At 42.9% G+C, this 16,983-nt stretch overlaps 1 pseudogene; it reads right to left on the bottom strand.

Moving 5' to 3' along the window:
- Positions 1 to 405: 405 nt before the first annotated feature.
- Positions 406 to 16,002, bottom strand: LOC139071406 (GTPase IMAP family member 8-like; annotated as a pseudogene).
- Between the last annotated feature and the right edge of the window lie 981 nt (positions 16,003 to 16,983).

Below are 16,983 nucleotides of genomic sequence, written 5' to 3'. Positions count from 1 at the left end.
TCCTGTTGCTAAGTGCAGTATTCCTTCTACATTCCACATGTACAATGATAATGAAACCTTCATATTACAATCATTCAAAACAGAAAAGAGAGTCATGTTCATCATACATTATGTTACATTTAAAACAGATCTTATTGTATTGTCTTGCTAAATCCATCCTAATCAGAAAATTAATACAAATCTAAAAATGATGGGTCCCCTTCTAAAGCAGAAACCAGAAAAATCCTTTTCTGTTTCTACTGTTTACTTCTTATTCATTATTGTATAATGATGTTGTTCTACATGAATGAAACAACCAGAGTCTGGTGGGCATCCTTCATCAGCTTGGTCTACTCTGTATGTGTGTGTGTGTGTGTGTGTGTGTGTGTGTGTGTGTGTGTGTGTGTGTGTGTGTGTGTGTGTGTGCGTGTGTGCGCGCACACGAGCGCATACAGCCTTTTTGTTGTGAATTAGCTGCAATGAGAGAAACTTGAGTTTGGATCTGGGTATGGGTCAAATGCATGCAGCACAGACCCATACCCAGTTGTCTCAGAGAAGTTGAGGGTCAGCTGGTTGTTTGTGTTTGTGCTGACCTTCAGTTGGGACAGCCAACCCAGAACTTTGTGGAAACCGCTGGCTGGTTGTGTTTGTTTAGGATAAAACTGAAAGATGGATGGTGTAGTACTTTCCTTTTTGACTGGAAAGGAAGCAAAAGTATTTAAAATCTGTTAATTGTTCACATAACTGTGAATGCTACGGGTTGGTGAAATCATTCAATACTTACAATCAGTCACGAAGTCCATGCTGCTGTAAGTATCTGTAGATCTTATGACCTTGTCCAGCTTTTCAATTTCCTCACTGATTTTTGCATCTAAGTTTTCCTCCTTTTCATGTTTCTTCTTTCTGATGGTCTTATCACCAACTATCAGACATAGTAAAAACATTTTATCCATTTAATGCCCTTTATGGTGAGTTGATGAGCTCCTTGTTTAATACTTACTGAGGGGTTTGGTTTTTGAACCCCTCCTGATGTCAGCTTGCAGCCCCTGGAGGGTTTCCTTAAAGCTGTTCACGAGCTCCAGCTCCCTCCTCTTGTACTCCTTCTCCAGCTGGAGCTTCAGCACCTGTTTCAGCTGCCGTTTACTGAACTTCTCAAAGATGTTTTGCTGAATCTCCTTCATGTCAGGTTGGAAAAGCCTGCCTCTGTTTTCTGCTGCCATTTCCTCAATCTTCTCAAACAGCTCTGTGACCTGACTCAGATCACCTTTCTTCCCATTGTTCATGGTGTGGTACTTGTTATTACACTTTTCTACCAGCCAGCGCAGAGCAGGATGCTCCCTCTCTATATGCTCCTCTATTGGGTTGTCAGAACCATCGTATGTTTCCAGACACCAGGAACAAAAAGGTTCATGTGGTCATCCACGGTGACTCGATGCCGCTCGCCAAATGAGAGGTTCAAGGGAATGACCAACAAAACAGCATGGAACCCCAACGGGCTCAGAGTCACACCTCGAACTATTTCTCTGTCCATCTCTTCTGTGCAGTCGGACGGCTCCTGCCACCAGCCTGGGGTGTCAGTTACAATCACCCGTCGACCAATGACCACATCCTTCTCTACTCTGCAACGCTCATCCTTGCAGGTGGGGAACACCTCTCTACGCAGGATTGTGTTTTTGGTTGTTGTCTTCCCAGAAGTTTTCTGCCCAAGCATCAAAATCCTCAACTCATTCAACTTGTTCCTTTGTCCTGAGGGGAGAACAATAAGGTTAAAGAGCAAGTCACCCCCAAATCAACATTTTTTGCTGATAAACTATATGAATGAGTGTCTAATCGTGCTGTAAACATGTGTACACAATGATTTTGCACTTTAGTGCATCTTAGTTAAAATGTGAAATTTTTGCCTAAAACGGAACGGTAAAAACTGTGCACTGCGTTTAAATTTAATCTGCCATCGCTATTGGCCAAGAGGTACACTATGACGTTAGCTGGTACATTATGATGTCACAATGTCGTAGTGAGCCTGTGTGTGTCTGTGTATTTGTTAGCAGTTTTGCCCTCTCGGTCTGCTAGGCAACAGCATTTGTTGCAGTTTTCATACAGGAAGTGTGAGTGGAGTAAGACTCTGGTAGGGGGTGATTTGCCCTTTAAAGAGGGACTGCACACCATCAGAAAATGTAACTCCACCCCTACTCAAGATTTGAAAAATGCTACGAAAGTGGGCGTTGCTAGGAGGCATGGCTAGGTGTGGGGAATTTCCTTCCTGGGAGGGAGGGGGCATGGGAGGAGACTGTACCGATGACGTGAAATTGTTCCAGCCCCAGTCAATCACAAGTTTAAAATGCACTAGCTGCTGTTCTGCCACAGGGGGCAGCACTAAGACGTTTTTAGACCTAGATTCTAGAGTTAATCAAGTTTACACAAACGTAAAAAAATGCACAGAAACAGAAAGATCACATTTGTAAAGGCCCAATTATACAGTTTATAAGCCAAAATAGGTTATTTTGGGGTTTAGTTACTCTTTAAAGTGACAATGTGTACATTTCCTGGAGATGGGGGCAGTACATAACTAAATCATTGCATGCACGTGGTATTCATGTGTTTGAGTAAGACCTTACCAACGGATGCCCATTAGGGTCAAAAATCCCTGGGAGTCTTTCACCTCTGTCTCCGTGTCTGGTTGGAATTACAAACCATTCAACAACAATAACAATAAAGTTTTAAGTATCAGGCGTGACATTAAAAGCAGACGCTTTGATGCTCCACCTGAGAGTAAATCTGTAAGGCGTGTTACCAGCATTCAGACATCAATTCTGCTTGCTTCACAGCCAGACAGGACACGGTTAAAAAAAAAAATCCCTGGGAGAGAAACCTCCAGCAAAATAACAAGCCCATCAGACTCCCTTTCATCACTCGTAACAAGCGGAGCGGTAAATGTGTAAAACAACAACGCTTGTAACCATTTGTTACAAATCAGTAAATGTGTTTTGTCCTCACAGGCCCCCGTAGAAGGAAACATGGCATCTAACATGGCGTCGTCCAGAGACAAAGGCTCAATAACAATACTCGCACTGCACCCTACGCTCTTCAGCACTCTGCTGCTTCACTCTCCCCGCCCGGCGTGGTTACCTAGGAAACGCCACAGAAGTGGCGGGAGCTCGAAAGTGTGGCTCAGAGCCTCCTCTGGCTTTTCGTGCATGGGATGTAATCCTCACCTGCTACCAGAGTTGATACATGGAAGTCATCGGACCTTCTGCATTCCATCGCTTTGTCAAAGATTCTCTGGGGAATCCGGTCGTTGGAATGCCTCAACCACCAACCAGTGGATTCACCGGGGCGTCAACCAAGCTAACCTCTGCTATCCTACGGTGGCCCAAGCGGCCCAGTCACCACGGTCAGCTGATTTGGGTCTTTCACTGCTCCTAAACGTCCGGTTAATTGGGAATAAAACCCTCATTTTACGGGATTATTTTTCCCATTACGAGGTGACATCATTCTGCATGAATGAGACCTGGGTTCTTCCTGGTGAGTCAGCTGTACTGTCAGAGCTCTGTTCCTCAGACTGTAAGGTTCTGTATGAGCCCAGGCTCACTGGTCGTGGTGGTGGATTACTAACCATGTTCAGTTCCTCCATCCATCCTAAAAAACTTACTATACCGGTGACTCCTACCAGCTTTGAGTTCATGGATTTTGAGGTGGACTTTATTCCTCCGCTGCTGTTTATTCTCTGCTATCGCCCGCCTAAGTACAATTCGAATATTTTATCGGAGTTTTCTGATCTTTTAACAGACTTTCTTCCAAAATGGGGGAGAAATGGGATTATTCTTGGTGATTTTAATACTCATGTTTGCTGTCCCGTCAAACCTCTTGTTGGTGGCTTTTTAGACGTTTTAGATTCTTTTGGTCTCCAGCAACAGGTCCAGTCACCCACTCAAGCTTGCATATTTTAGACTTGGTTTTTTCCTTTGGTATCTGTGTCTCTGATCTGATTGTTGACTCTGCATGTATCTCTGATCATTCTCCTATTATTTTTAATATCTGTGGCTTGACGCCTCCCTCCTCTAGGCAGCATAATCAACACCTTACAAGAATAATTTCCCCTTCCACCACCAATCTATTAGCATCTAGCCTAGCTGCGACTCTATCCACTTCCCAACCTGATTCCACCTGTGTAGGAGTTGATGAGCTGCTGACCTCTTTCAACTCTACCTGCTCAGCTGTTTTGAATGCAGTCGCTCCTCTAAAATCCAGGCATAAAAAACTGTGGCAGACCCTTGGCTCAATGAGGAGACTCGTGCCCTAAGTCGCCAATATAGGTCCTGCGAACGCCGGTGGCGGAAGGACAAGCTACAAATATCATACCAGTTATTCAAGGATTCTCTGACCCTCTATCAGAAAGCTGTCCGCACAGCTAGAAAATATATTTTACAGAGGTAATCACTGGGCATGACAACGACCAAAATAAACTGTACAGTGTCCTCACCTCTGTACTATCCCTTAGAGACTCTTCTAACTCGTCTCCCTCTACATGGTCTCTTTGCAATGTGTTTCAAATTTTTTTCCTGCATAAAATCCAGGAAATTAGAACAGCTTATTTTCGCCGGACGCCGGAGCACCTCCGCAGTCAATGGACAGAAATCACCATTGCCCAACAGGAAAAGGAGCAAGCACAACTTCCGTTTTCCACAATAGATCGATAAACAAAAGGCGTTTTTTGTTTCATATGCACAGGTTTAACAACTTTTAACAACTATCAGTGGCGGCTGAAGTTTAAATGCACAAAAGTAAGCCATAAATACAGTTTCTACTATCAAAGTAGTCACACTTTGTTGATCCAAACACTGCTGATCTCTCAACACAAATGATGGGCAGATTAAACAGTTCATGCCGATGCTTCTCCCACACAACGGGTGTTTGGATCTAAAGGATCGATTCTATTTTTGCCGGATGCAGGAGCAGAGGGCGGCGCACAGCGCCGCACTGCCGGAGCACGGCCGCAGTAGTGGAATTGCTCTGATTGACTACAACGGGACCGATTTTGCTCCGGCGTTCGTGTCGGAGCGGAGGTAGTGGAATTTGGGGGTACTTACTCAGGCCGGATCACCTGTGTGCAACCTCACTGTCCGCCCTCATTTTCTTGTTTTACTCATGTGACACTCTCTGCTCTGGTTGACTTAATTTTTTGCTATGAAGCCCTCGGGCTCTCCAGAGGACAGCCTTCCTCCAAGACTGCTGCGTGATGTCCTTCCAGTGGTGGTCCCTGCTGTCTTGGATATTGTTAGTTCCAGCTTCTCCTCTGGTGTGTCTAGCTGCTTTTAAAAATGCAGTTGTTCAGCTGCTAATAAAGAAACCAGGCCTTGACCAGTCTGACTGTGCCAATTATCGCCCAATCTCAAAACTCCCATTCATCTCAAAAGTTATTGAGAAACTGGCTCTCACGCAACTCAGTTCTCACCTAAATGACAATTGGCTTCTTGACCCATTCCAGTCAGGCTTTAGATGTAATTACAGCACAGAGTCTGCACACATTCAGGTCCTCAATGATATCCTGATTCTAACTGACTCCGGCTCCCATGTGCTGTTACTGTTACTCGACCTGACCGCAGCATTCAACACTGTGGACCACACCATCCTACTTCACAGGCTTGCATTTTGGGTGGGTGTGACCGGTACTGCCCTCGAATGGTTTAAGTCATACCTTAATGATTGGTGTTTTAGTGTTCATATTGAAGACTGCTCTTCTCCCAATGCCCCACTTCCATGGGGAGTGCCGCAGGGCTCCATCCTAGGTCTTCTCCTCTTTTCAATTTACATGCTACCACTTGGTAAGATTTTAGCAAGTCTCTGGGTTAACTACCACTTTTATGCAGATGATTGCCAGATCTACCTTCAAATCAGCCAACAGCACTCATTTTCTCCATTGTCAGAATGCCTCTCTCAGGTCAAATCCTGGCTTTCTCAAAACTGTCTACGGTTAAATGACAGCAAAACAGATGCCATACTTTTTAGCCCCACCTACATGAATGGTGCTTTAGGTGTCCCAACTCTCCCCTCACTCAATCCCAAATCATGTGCCACTAGCCTAGGTGTGAAACTGGACTCTGACCTTTCAATTACTTCAAAAGTCAACACTACTGTCAAGTCCTGCTTTTTCCAACTCCGCCGCATCACACATCTTAAATCAATCCTCAAACGCCCGCATCTTGAGTCAGCCATTCATGCTTTCATTACTTCACGTCTGGATTATACGAACTCTGTCCTGATTGGGATTAATGCTTCAGCCCCAAGTAGACTGCAGAAGGTACAAAATGCTGCGGCCAGATTTTTAACCAACACAGACAGATGCATACACATCCCACCTATCCTTGCAGATTTACACTGGTTCCCAGTCAAACTTAGAATTCATTTCAAGATCTTGTTATATGTATACAAGGCTTTGTATTGCCCATCCCCATCCTGTCTGATGGACCTGCTGACTCCGTATGTTCCCACTCGTGCCCTTCGTTCAGCAGATCATCTGCTGCTTGTTGTTCTGAAGGTTTGGTACAAATCACGGGAGGAGCATGCCTTCTCTCATGCAGCCCCAAAACTCTTGAACACTCTGCCCCCCCGCCCCCCCCCCCCCCCCCCCCCCCATGTGCGTTTGGCTCCCTCTGTCAGCAGATTCAAGTCAGCCCTTAAAACACACTTTTTCAGTATTGCCTTCCGTCCATGACACTTTACATGAAAATCCAGCACCGGGTTTACTTTTCTTAGTTTAGTTTTTACGATTCTGTAGCTCACTTTTAACACCTCACACCATCTTGTAGCTTTTTTGGTTTTATTTGTGCCATTTCAAATAGTTTTTGTCATTCATCGCATAATTTTTTTTTTTGGTGGTGCTGTTAACTCTTCTCTTATTCTATTGTTTTTAGTAGGAATTTTTATCCTTGATTATTTATGCTACGTTTTTATGTATTTTACCTGCTTTCATTGTGTTTTGTTGAATTGTTCAAGCATTTGGCTCTTTTATGTACAGCACTTTGATTAGCTGTCATGCTATTTTGAAATGGTGCTTTATAAATAAATTGCTATGGTATGGTATGGTATGGTATGGTATGGTATGGTATGGTATGGTATGGTATGGTATGGTATGGTACTTTCATTAGAAAATACATATTTTCAGAAAAGACACTTGAGCCTTTTCTCCCACAGCAATAGATTGTGGGTAGTACCCTTCACCCAAGTCTGCATCGATGCGGGCGTGGTCAACTTCTGCACTTGAGGATCGGGACACCCAATGCACTATCACCACTGTGGAAGAGCGAGTATTAGGATTGGGGCTTAGACCTGCTCCCATGTATTTTAGGCCTGGTTTTTATGGTTTAATTTACAAAGCTACCAATATTTTTCAACAACTGAGCATCATTTAATTCATTTTCAATAACATTTTGATATTTCCAGAGATTAATGGAAAAAAAACTGCACATTGTCTCTTTAGATTAGATTTTGTAATGTTTATCCCATAGTTATGATTTTCTAAAGTGTAAAATAAAACAACAATACAAACCAGTAAAGCTAGCACTAGCCACCTGCAGTACTTGGGTTCTTCACCAGAATGCAAAAAAACACTTTAATTTACTACAACAGGTTTTTAGGTTTAGCCTCTCCCTGGGCTGCCACCTTACCGTGGTGGAGGGATTTGAGTGTCTCAATGATCCTAGGAGCTAAGTTGTCTGAGGCTTTCTGCCTCTGGTAGGGTCACCCATGGCAAACTGGTCCTAGGTGAGGGATCAGACAAAGAGCAGCCCGAAGACCTCTTAAGATGAATTATATAAATGGAAACTGTGTTCCCTGTACCAGACGTGGGTCACCGGGGCCCCCCTCTAAAGCCAAGCCTGGAGGTGGGGCACGTTGGTGAGCACCTGGTGGCCGGGCTTTCACCCATGGAGCCCGGCCGGGCACAGCCCGAAGAGGAAATGTGTGTCCCCTTTGCCATGGGCTCACCACTCGTGGGAGGGGCCAAAGGGGTCGGGTGCAGTGTGTGACGGGTGGTAGTCGAGGGCGGGGACCTTGGCAGTCTGATCCTCGGCTACAGAAGCTGGCTCTTGGCACATGGAATGTCACCTCTCTGGTGGGTAAGGAGCCTGAGTTGGTGTGTGAGGTTGAGAGGTTCCGACTTGATATAGTCGGACTCACCTCAGCGCATGGCTTTGGCTCTGGAACCAGTTTCCTTGAGAGGGGTTGGTCTTTCTACCACTCTGGAGTTGCTCCCACTGAGAGGCGCCGAGCAGGGGTGGACTCCGGTCCAGGGGAGCACTGGACCGGCTCTATACCCTTAGTGGGATCCTGGAGGGTGTGTGGGAATTTGGCCAACCAGTCTACATGTGTTTTGTGGATTTGGAGAAGGCGTTTGACCGCGTCCCTCGGGGGGCCCTGTGGGGGGTACTCTGGGAGTATGGGGTACCAGGCCCGCTGATACGGGCTGTTAGGTCCCTGTATGACCGGTGTTAGAGCTTGGTCCGCATTGCCGGTAGTAAGTCTGGCTCATTCCCAGTGAGAGTTGGACTCAGCCAAGGCTGCCCTTTGTCACCGATTCTGTTCATAACCTTTATGGACAGGACTTCTAGATGCAGCCAAGGTGTGGAGGGCATCCGTTTTGGTGGCCTGAGGATCAGGTCTCTGCTTTTTGCAGATGATGTGGTCCTGTTGGCTTCATCAGAACGTGATCTTCAGCTTTCGCTGGAGTGGTTCACAGCCTAGTGTGAAGCAGCTGGGATGAGAATCAGCTCCTCTAAATCTGAGACCATGGTCTTGATTCGGAAAAGGGTAGAATGCCTTCTCCGGGTCAGGGATGAGGTCCTGCCCCAAGTGGAGGAGTTTAAGTATCTCGGGGTCTTGTTCACGAGTGAGGTAAAACTGGAGCGTGACATCGATAGGCGGATTGGTGCTGCATCTGCAGTGATGCGGGCGTTGTACCGGTCTGTCGTGGTGAAGAGAGAGCTGAGTCAGAAGGCGAAGCTCTCGATTTACCGGTCGATCTGCGTTCCTACCCTCACCTATGGTCACGAGCTTTGTGTAGTGACCAAAAGAACGAGATCACGGATACAAGCGGCCAAAATGAGTTTTCTCCGAAGAGTGGCTGGGCTCTCCCTTAGAGATAGGGTGAAGAGCTCGGTCATTCGGGAGGGGCTCAGAGTAGACCCGCTGCTCCTCCACATCGAGAGGAGCCAGTTGAGGTAGCTCGGGCATCTGGTCAGGATGCCTCCTGGACATCTCCCTGGTGAGGTTTTCCAGGCACGTCCAACTGGGAGGATACCTAAATATAGACCCAGGTTACGGTGGAGGGACTGTGTCTCTCACCTGGCCAGGGAACTCCTTGGGATTCCCCCGGAGGAGCTGCCCCAAGTGGCTGGGGAGAGGGAAGTCTGGGCCTCTCGCCTTAGGCTGCTGCCCCCGTGACCCGACTCCGGATAAGTGGATGAAAATGGATGGATGGATGGATGGAGGTTTTTAGTACCAATCCTGTTAAAGAGGTAGACCATTGACCGAATTACAAATTATTGTATTAAAAAGTATAGGCTGGTGCCCTGGTGTCAATTTCACATTACAGGATCATTCTGGCAGAAAATATCCTAATCTACTATTAGACACAAACACTATTTCTATATAAATAATTTTGCATGACAAGAAATGGGTTAATGAAAATATGTTTGCATTGAACAATATTTTTGACATTTGAGTTTTTTTATAGGACAACAATTCACTTTGTAACTTGTCCCGCTGTAACTAGCTGTTAGCTCATCAATCTGACCAGCATTATTATCTACTTCTCCCAACGGAGGTTGCTCAAAGCGTTATTTACAATGGATGATAGTAATGGCTACTTAATAATAGCATTGGTGGGTCAGACACTGAAACTTTTAGGAAATTCTACAACAATCCAACCAAAAGATGAACTTCTGTCCCTGTGAGAGTCTGATGCGTCACTGATACTGCAAGTTAATTTCCTGCTACTGAATGGCTCTTAAAAGTACCTGTGAGAGACTTCCTCCTGGCCTTCACCCTCTCCTTCCTCAGCTCTGCAGCTTCCTCCACTATTCTCCGTCTCTTTTCTATGGTAATGAGTATCCTCTCATCCGGAACAAAATGCTCCCAGTCTTCTCCCACCACAATCTCCGTTAGCTTCTCCAGTAACTCAGTGACTTGTGCTCCATCCTTTGCATTCTTGTTGTTAATGATGTGATATCTGTTCCCACATTGTTCCACTAGGGTCTGTAGGGCTTCCCCCTCTCCTTCAATGCACTCCTCTATGGGTTTTGCTCCCAGCCAGTCTCCTTTGGTAAAAACTATGAAAGTGTGTTTCCACACTCCCTCTCCAAGTAGCTCCACGTGGGTTGTGATTGCGTCCAGGTTTCTGGCATTAAAGGACATATCAGCATCGATAACCAGAAGGAAGATGTGGGGTCCAGGGGAGCACAGAAACATGTTGCGCATGATTTCCTCCTTGATTGCTTCTGGAGTGTCAAACACAGGGAAGCCCTTCCACCAACCGGGAGTGTCAACAAGAGTTACTTCAGTTTCATCCACAAAACCTCTCCGAACCGCTGACTGGGCTGTTCGCTTTCCATCTTCTTTTCCTTTGAAGCCTAAGATGGTGTTCCCTACTGAGGTTTTCCCAACACTTCTGCTTCCCAACAGAATCAACCTGAGGGTTGTGATATGTCTTTTCTCCCCTGTTATGAGACAAAAGGAACTGTTAACTACAGAAGGAAAAAAAATCACCATTTGAAAAAATGCCTTAAGGATTTTTGATTATTGCTCCTCTAAAATCATACATGTTTTATAATTGTTATTTTTTACATCCAGATTAATCTACAAATTGTATTTTTATTTGAGACCAGTTCAGCTATTTAAATGATGCTCACAGACTTTGGTTGATATTGGGAAAAATGCTCTGGCTACATTTTTGAAATTCAGAAGATGTCCTCATGCAATTGTTCTACATTAACATGGAAGAACACAGCAAGAGAGGAAGCACCTAGCCAAATTACAAACTGCATCCAAATCACCCCTGTGCAGAAAAAGCTATTGATTTTAATTAGAGCTTGTTCCTTTATGAAAGAAAAACTTCAGAAACTACATTTCTAAAAACCTTTGAATTCTAATTGGGCATTCGCCAGAAATAATGAACATGAATAATTCTTTATTTTTAAATGAAATCAACAATGACTGAAACCAGTTTGTGAGATCCACTCTGGTACTTTTGGCTTAGGTTGGGGCATTTGAGGTGAAACAGTGATTCACTCATCCTAAACAACTATCAGAGCATGCCGTGACTCATAAGTAAATAACAGAGACATCTGCAGTAAAGGTCTGGTATTACGATAAAAGAAAATGTCTTAGTTCTCTTTTTTTAAACAGTGAAAGTGCCAATAATGTATGGAAGCCCATTCCTGCCAATCAGATTAAAAAACCTTATAATAGTGATTTAGCTATCTCGTAATTATCAGATGTGTTTATTTTTAATCTGAGTGGTGGCAGTGGGCTTTCATACTTATGATTACCAGCGGTGACACTGGTTTATGATAGTTGCTAAGTTCTAGTTTATCTGTTGACTATAACATTTTCATTTTGGAAGATCCGCTGTTGACACGGTGAACTGGTGCTCAGTAATGGCGGGTTTGTGGACCATCTGTCCATCTTGGTTATTTTCTGGCTAAAAGTGTTTCTTGTTTTTTTTCACAACAACAAACCTGATCCTGCATTCAAGTACTAAAACATTAAAAACACATTTTTTGGTAAGAAGATGACATGTCCTTTAAATTTTCAAGTGTAATAAAATGTGACCATTTTCACCTGACATCTTCAGCTGTCTCTGTTCCTGAGCCCTCTTCTGCCTCTCCTTCGCCCTTTGAGCGACCTCTTGCTCCTTCTCAGTGATGATCTGAAACGCCTGTTCTTCCACTCTGTAGTAACTCGCACCATTGTTGGACATCATCTTGTCTACTTTCTCCAGCAGCTGCGAGACCTGAGATGGATTGTCTTTGTCTTTGTTACTAAACACATGGTACCTGTTGTCACACTTCTCTATCACCCACCTGAGGGCCTCCCCCTCGCTCTCGATGTGTTTTTCTATCGATTTGTCCCCAAGATAATCCCCACAGGTGAACAGCACCAAGGTGAATCTCCAAACACTCTCTCCTAACAGCTTCATGTGCTCCTCCACAGTGGTCTTTTGCTCCACGGAGAAGGCCGAGTCAATGGGGAGGACAAGGAGGAAAACATTGGGGCCAGGAGGACACTTGGATGCGTTGAGTTTGAACCTTCGTTTGTCCCCCTCTGGGATCTCAGTGATGGAGAGTGAGCTGCTCCAACCTGGAGTGTCCACCACCGTCAGCTTCCTGCCCTCCACCACTTCATGCCTGACTTCAGCCTTAGTTGTTCTAGTTCGGCCCCACACAAACCGCTCCTTCCTCAGAAGGGTATTAGCAGACAAGCTCTTGCCTGCCCATCTTCCACCAATGAGTGTGATTCTGACCTCTGGTTGCTCTGAAAACCAAAGAAAACATTTCAGTACCAGATAATTAAACGTCTTATTTTTATTCAGTCTTATTATATTCTCAACTCAGTGTTTTTCATGAAAGAAAGTGGGAAGCTGAGAAGCGCTCCATCAGTTGGAGATCTGCCCTTGAAGTTTGAAATGACTGACACTCAAGAACGTTTTGGGGAACTTGCAAAGCTATTTTTTGCACAGGGAGACAGAAGGTCTGATGGATAACAGCGAGAGAACCAAAATAGTGTTGCATTTTTAGACTGAACCCTTGAACTACCTCACAACACTCAGCATCAACATGAAGAGACTTATGAATGCAAATGAATAAGAAAAGCTGAGAATGACTCATTAAATAACCTAAACCTGACTCTGAAACTGAGAGTTGAGAGTTCAGTTTGGGCTTACTGTTTAGTTGACATTGAGAGGAAGTAAATGCTCAAGTCGTAAGCAGCTGCAAAATACTGAATTTGCACCTTTTAAGTTCTCTAATTACGTCTCATTTTATGTTTAGGTACACTTCAAACACACCCAACTTCATCTTAAACAAGTGTTTACTGTAAGCATTTGTGCACGTTACGGTTTTTAGTCTGCATATTTGTATTTATTTATTGTACTCAAATTTAAAATTACTGTGTTGCATTTTTATTGCCAGTTCAAGCTTAGTGACTACTCAGTTTTAAAAGGCTTTGAGAATTAAATATGCGGATCACTGAACATTTTTATTTTTTGTCATTATTTCTGATAAAGACCAGTCGCTCTGCGCATTTCATGCAGGCTCAACATGGACAGTCTCCTACACCTATCTGCTTCTGATATAAAATAGATGGTGAATCTCTAGGATTAGAAAATCCTGACAGATCTATGTCACACTGTCACTTAACATTCATGGACATCATGCCAGCACCTCAGCTAGTAGAAGCTAACCATTTGCATTAGCAACTCCACCACACAGCAAAAAGCTCCTCCAGGCCTGTGTTATTGGTGGAGATAAAATGTCCACGTTGCAAAGCCAATGGAGTCAGTGGTAGAGTTGTGTTGCTGTTAGCCAATCAGAGGCAAGATGTCCAAACATCAGGAAATAAGACTCCTAATCCTGCCGTGTTGTGCCACTCTTTGTGTTGATCCAGGTGTTTCTGCCCCCCAAGTACGACTTGCAAGGCAGTCATTTCTACCAGAGACCACCGCAGATAAATTGATTAAACGAATGTCCCACACCTTTTATATGAGTCTTTATATACTCAGTTATTTGCCAGACTCAGCAAAGAAATACTTGTTTCTGGTCTTTCAAATCTGTGTTCAAGCGATAAACTTGCAGTGTTCTTCTAGATTAGATGGTCCAGTGTTTTTCCAGTCCATTTGTTTGAATTTCAGAATATCATCTTTTTAAAGATTTAACAATTTTTTTTAAGGATTTGGTGGAACAGAAAACCAGAAATAAAATCATGGCAACTGTAGCATCACGAAGGGCCTCTAATTTGTGACAAAGGTCACATTTTTCCAGCTGGGTCAAGCTGGGTCAGACTGTAACTTTTGGTTCCACAGAATAATCCAGGAGCCATGATGGCTGCTGAATATCATCTTCATCTGCTGCCGTTCCATCCCAGATTGAAGGACACTTCAAGATCACAATAATAATTTTAATTAATAATTTTTATTAACTCTTTGACTTTATTACTGCTTATTATAATCATCAGAAATAATCTCTTGGTTCAGTATAAATGTATTTTAATTACTGAAATGAATGATTATGCTTTGGGGTATATAATAATGATTATTGTGATAATCGGTTATGTGGGTTCAGCAAACCAGAAGGTCATCTCGCACGTAACCAGCCTCATTCAGAAGGGATATCCAGGGTAAGGATAACACCATCACATGTCTTTGACTCATGACCAAGCTTTCTGAGGCTGAGAGTGGGCGTGTTCTGAGGGTTATGTTAAAACTAAAATCCGCAGCTGTAACTTCAGTTCGTGAACCAACCACCATCCTGAGCCTCCACCTGCTGTTCTGTCACGCTGATAGAATAGCTTCGAATAAACCAGCTGACGCAAAACTCCTTCAGAGTTATAGATTTTGAGTTAAGTAAGACGCAAAACTCCTTCAGAGTTAAGCCAAACGCTCGACACTGTGTATCCTGCGACATCTCTGGACCAGAGGATCGGTTACTCGCGTCTTCTCTACCGGACCGAGTACCCTGAGGTTGACAACATCCTCCTTGACCTCCGGATCCACACAGAGGGTCGTTTTGCTGGGCGAGGTAGCACACAGATTGTGTTTGATGCTGTTTCTCTAAGTAACAACCGAGTTAGCTGCAAAACCATCATTTCCAACCCAGAACACGCTTCTCTCTCTGAAAGAAACCTTCTGAGAACATTCACGCATCCAAAACTCGCATTTTCAATTCAGCTTTCATTCAGTCACAGGTTTGCCTTCAAAACAAGTTTTAATATCAAATTGTCTGTTAAAAAAATTGTCATTCCTGAATTGTCATTTCAAGTTGTCATTTTTTTAAAGTGTTAGTAATAAATTCTTAACTTTAAAAACTTGACCCTCATCTTTGAAATGAAACATAGAACGGTGTGTATTTCTGGTTATTGAAAAAGCAAAGATTCCTAACTTCTGATTCAAAAATAAACTTTTGCTATTAAATTTAATTATCTCAAATTAAACATTAATCTTTGGATTAAATATAGACCAAGCAGGTCAGTGTATGAACATCTATCGATTATACAAGTATCCTGGATATTTATACATGATATAAGCTTCATATGCTAATGTGCTTGGTCATTCTCAGAATCTAACAACTGATAGAAAACAGCGTTGATTCTAGTATGTAGTAATTCGCTACACAACTTTTGTTGGAAATTTTCAGAAAAGCTGTCACAAAACCAGACTTTTTATGAAGAAACACTCCTAAAACGTTTGAAGTAAGCAACAAGGAAGCTTGGTATTTTGTGAGCTGACGGGAATTTGCTCTGCTCCGTCTTCCGAGCAGACCTGGAATCTGGTCTAGCTGGTTTTATTTATAAACGTGTCTGCTAGACTACTTGACTTGTATTGTTGTTTAGTGCTGTTTTGCTGCAGTCATCCACAAACTCGTCAATAATACGTTAATGCACACTTTAAAAATGTAAGACCAATGAAGCAATCAAAGTTATTAACTCCTTGGTCTTAATAGTCTCTAGATCTTTCAAACTCAGAGGCATTCGTTCAGTCAGTTTGAAATGACTTCTAAATGTGTTTGGGTCTGGAGGACCAGAAGAAAACAAAGAAAATGGTGAACCGAAAATATGCAAACAATATTTAACTTCTATTAATGCAACATTTTCAGAATGTTTAATTAATGAAACACAACCTTTTCTAAAAGTTAGCATTGCTAAGAATTGAATATCTTATATCACCAGCGGATGGTGATGCTCTGTCTACTTCTCAGCTCTGTGTTCCATCGTCATCATAAACCCTCTCGTTGACTTACCTTGGATCTGTTCCATTTTCTCTTGTTCTGGCTTTTTATACCATCTTCACAGAATCGAGGTCTGATTATGTGTTCAAGTAGATAAAAAGTTTCAAAAACTTTGTTTTACGGTCATCCTGTATGGTGTTGACTGTAAGCAGCAAGACGGAAAATCAAGGTAAGAACGATCTGAAGCAGTCGTCTTTTAGAAGGCGGTCTAACTGGTTTGAATTTAATCAGACGAGAGGATAACTATGTCCTGGTTGAAATGAAACTAAAAGCTAGAAGAGATCAGCTTGCAATGTTAGCCAATTAATCAATAAAGTCCTGATTGCACTTCTGAAGAAAGAGTTGAGAGCAGAAAGAAGCAGCTTCAAATCTGATCCTGCTGTAAACATTTAGTCAGAATGCTGCAATTATTACGATGAAAATAATACATATTTCATTTCTGCTACTGAAATTGTATGAAACAAAAATAATACTAACAATTAAAAAAAACTTCTTGACTAATATGTTCATCATCCCATTTTTTTACTATAACTTGTGTTTCAAGTATTTGGGGGAAAATGAATGCAGGCACACAATGACCTACTGCAGACTTCTGATGCAAAGTGAGACTCAAGTCCTTCATCTGAAGACTTGAGTCAGCTGTGCAAGTCTTGAGTCACTTCCCGAACCATTTAAAAGCATTTTTAATTTATTAGAGAATTAATCCATTTATTTTCCTAAAAATCTGAATGATTCTTACAATGTCCATTACCTTTAGTTCAGGTTTTTACTTCACCACGGACTGAAATGAGACCTTCAGTTCTAAGCAGAGCTCAGAACTGTGTTTACTGTCTCTGAAAAGTTGTCAGCAAAGTTCAAACATTATTATAAACATCAGAAGAAAAAACAGACAATCCCAACATCAACACCACAGAGAAACAAAAGATAAGTGTTATCACAAGTTAAAGTGTGTCATTCATTCATTCATTCATTCTCTGTGTACATTTTGTTGTGGTGAGAAGTTAGTTTA

The sequence above is a fragment of the Nothobranchius furzeri genome, chromosome 8, assembly GCF_043380555.1.
Source record: "Nothobranchius furzeri strain GRZ-AD chromosome 8, NfurGRZ-RIMD1, whole genome shotgun sequence".
NCBI lineage: Eukaryota > Metazoa > Chordata > Actinopteri > Cyprinodontiformes > Nothobranchiidae > Nothobranchius > Nothobranchius furzeri.
This window is presented reverse-complemented; position numbering and strand designations above follow the sequence as displayed.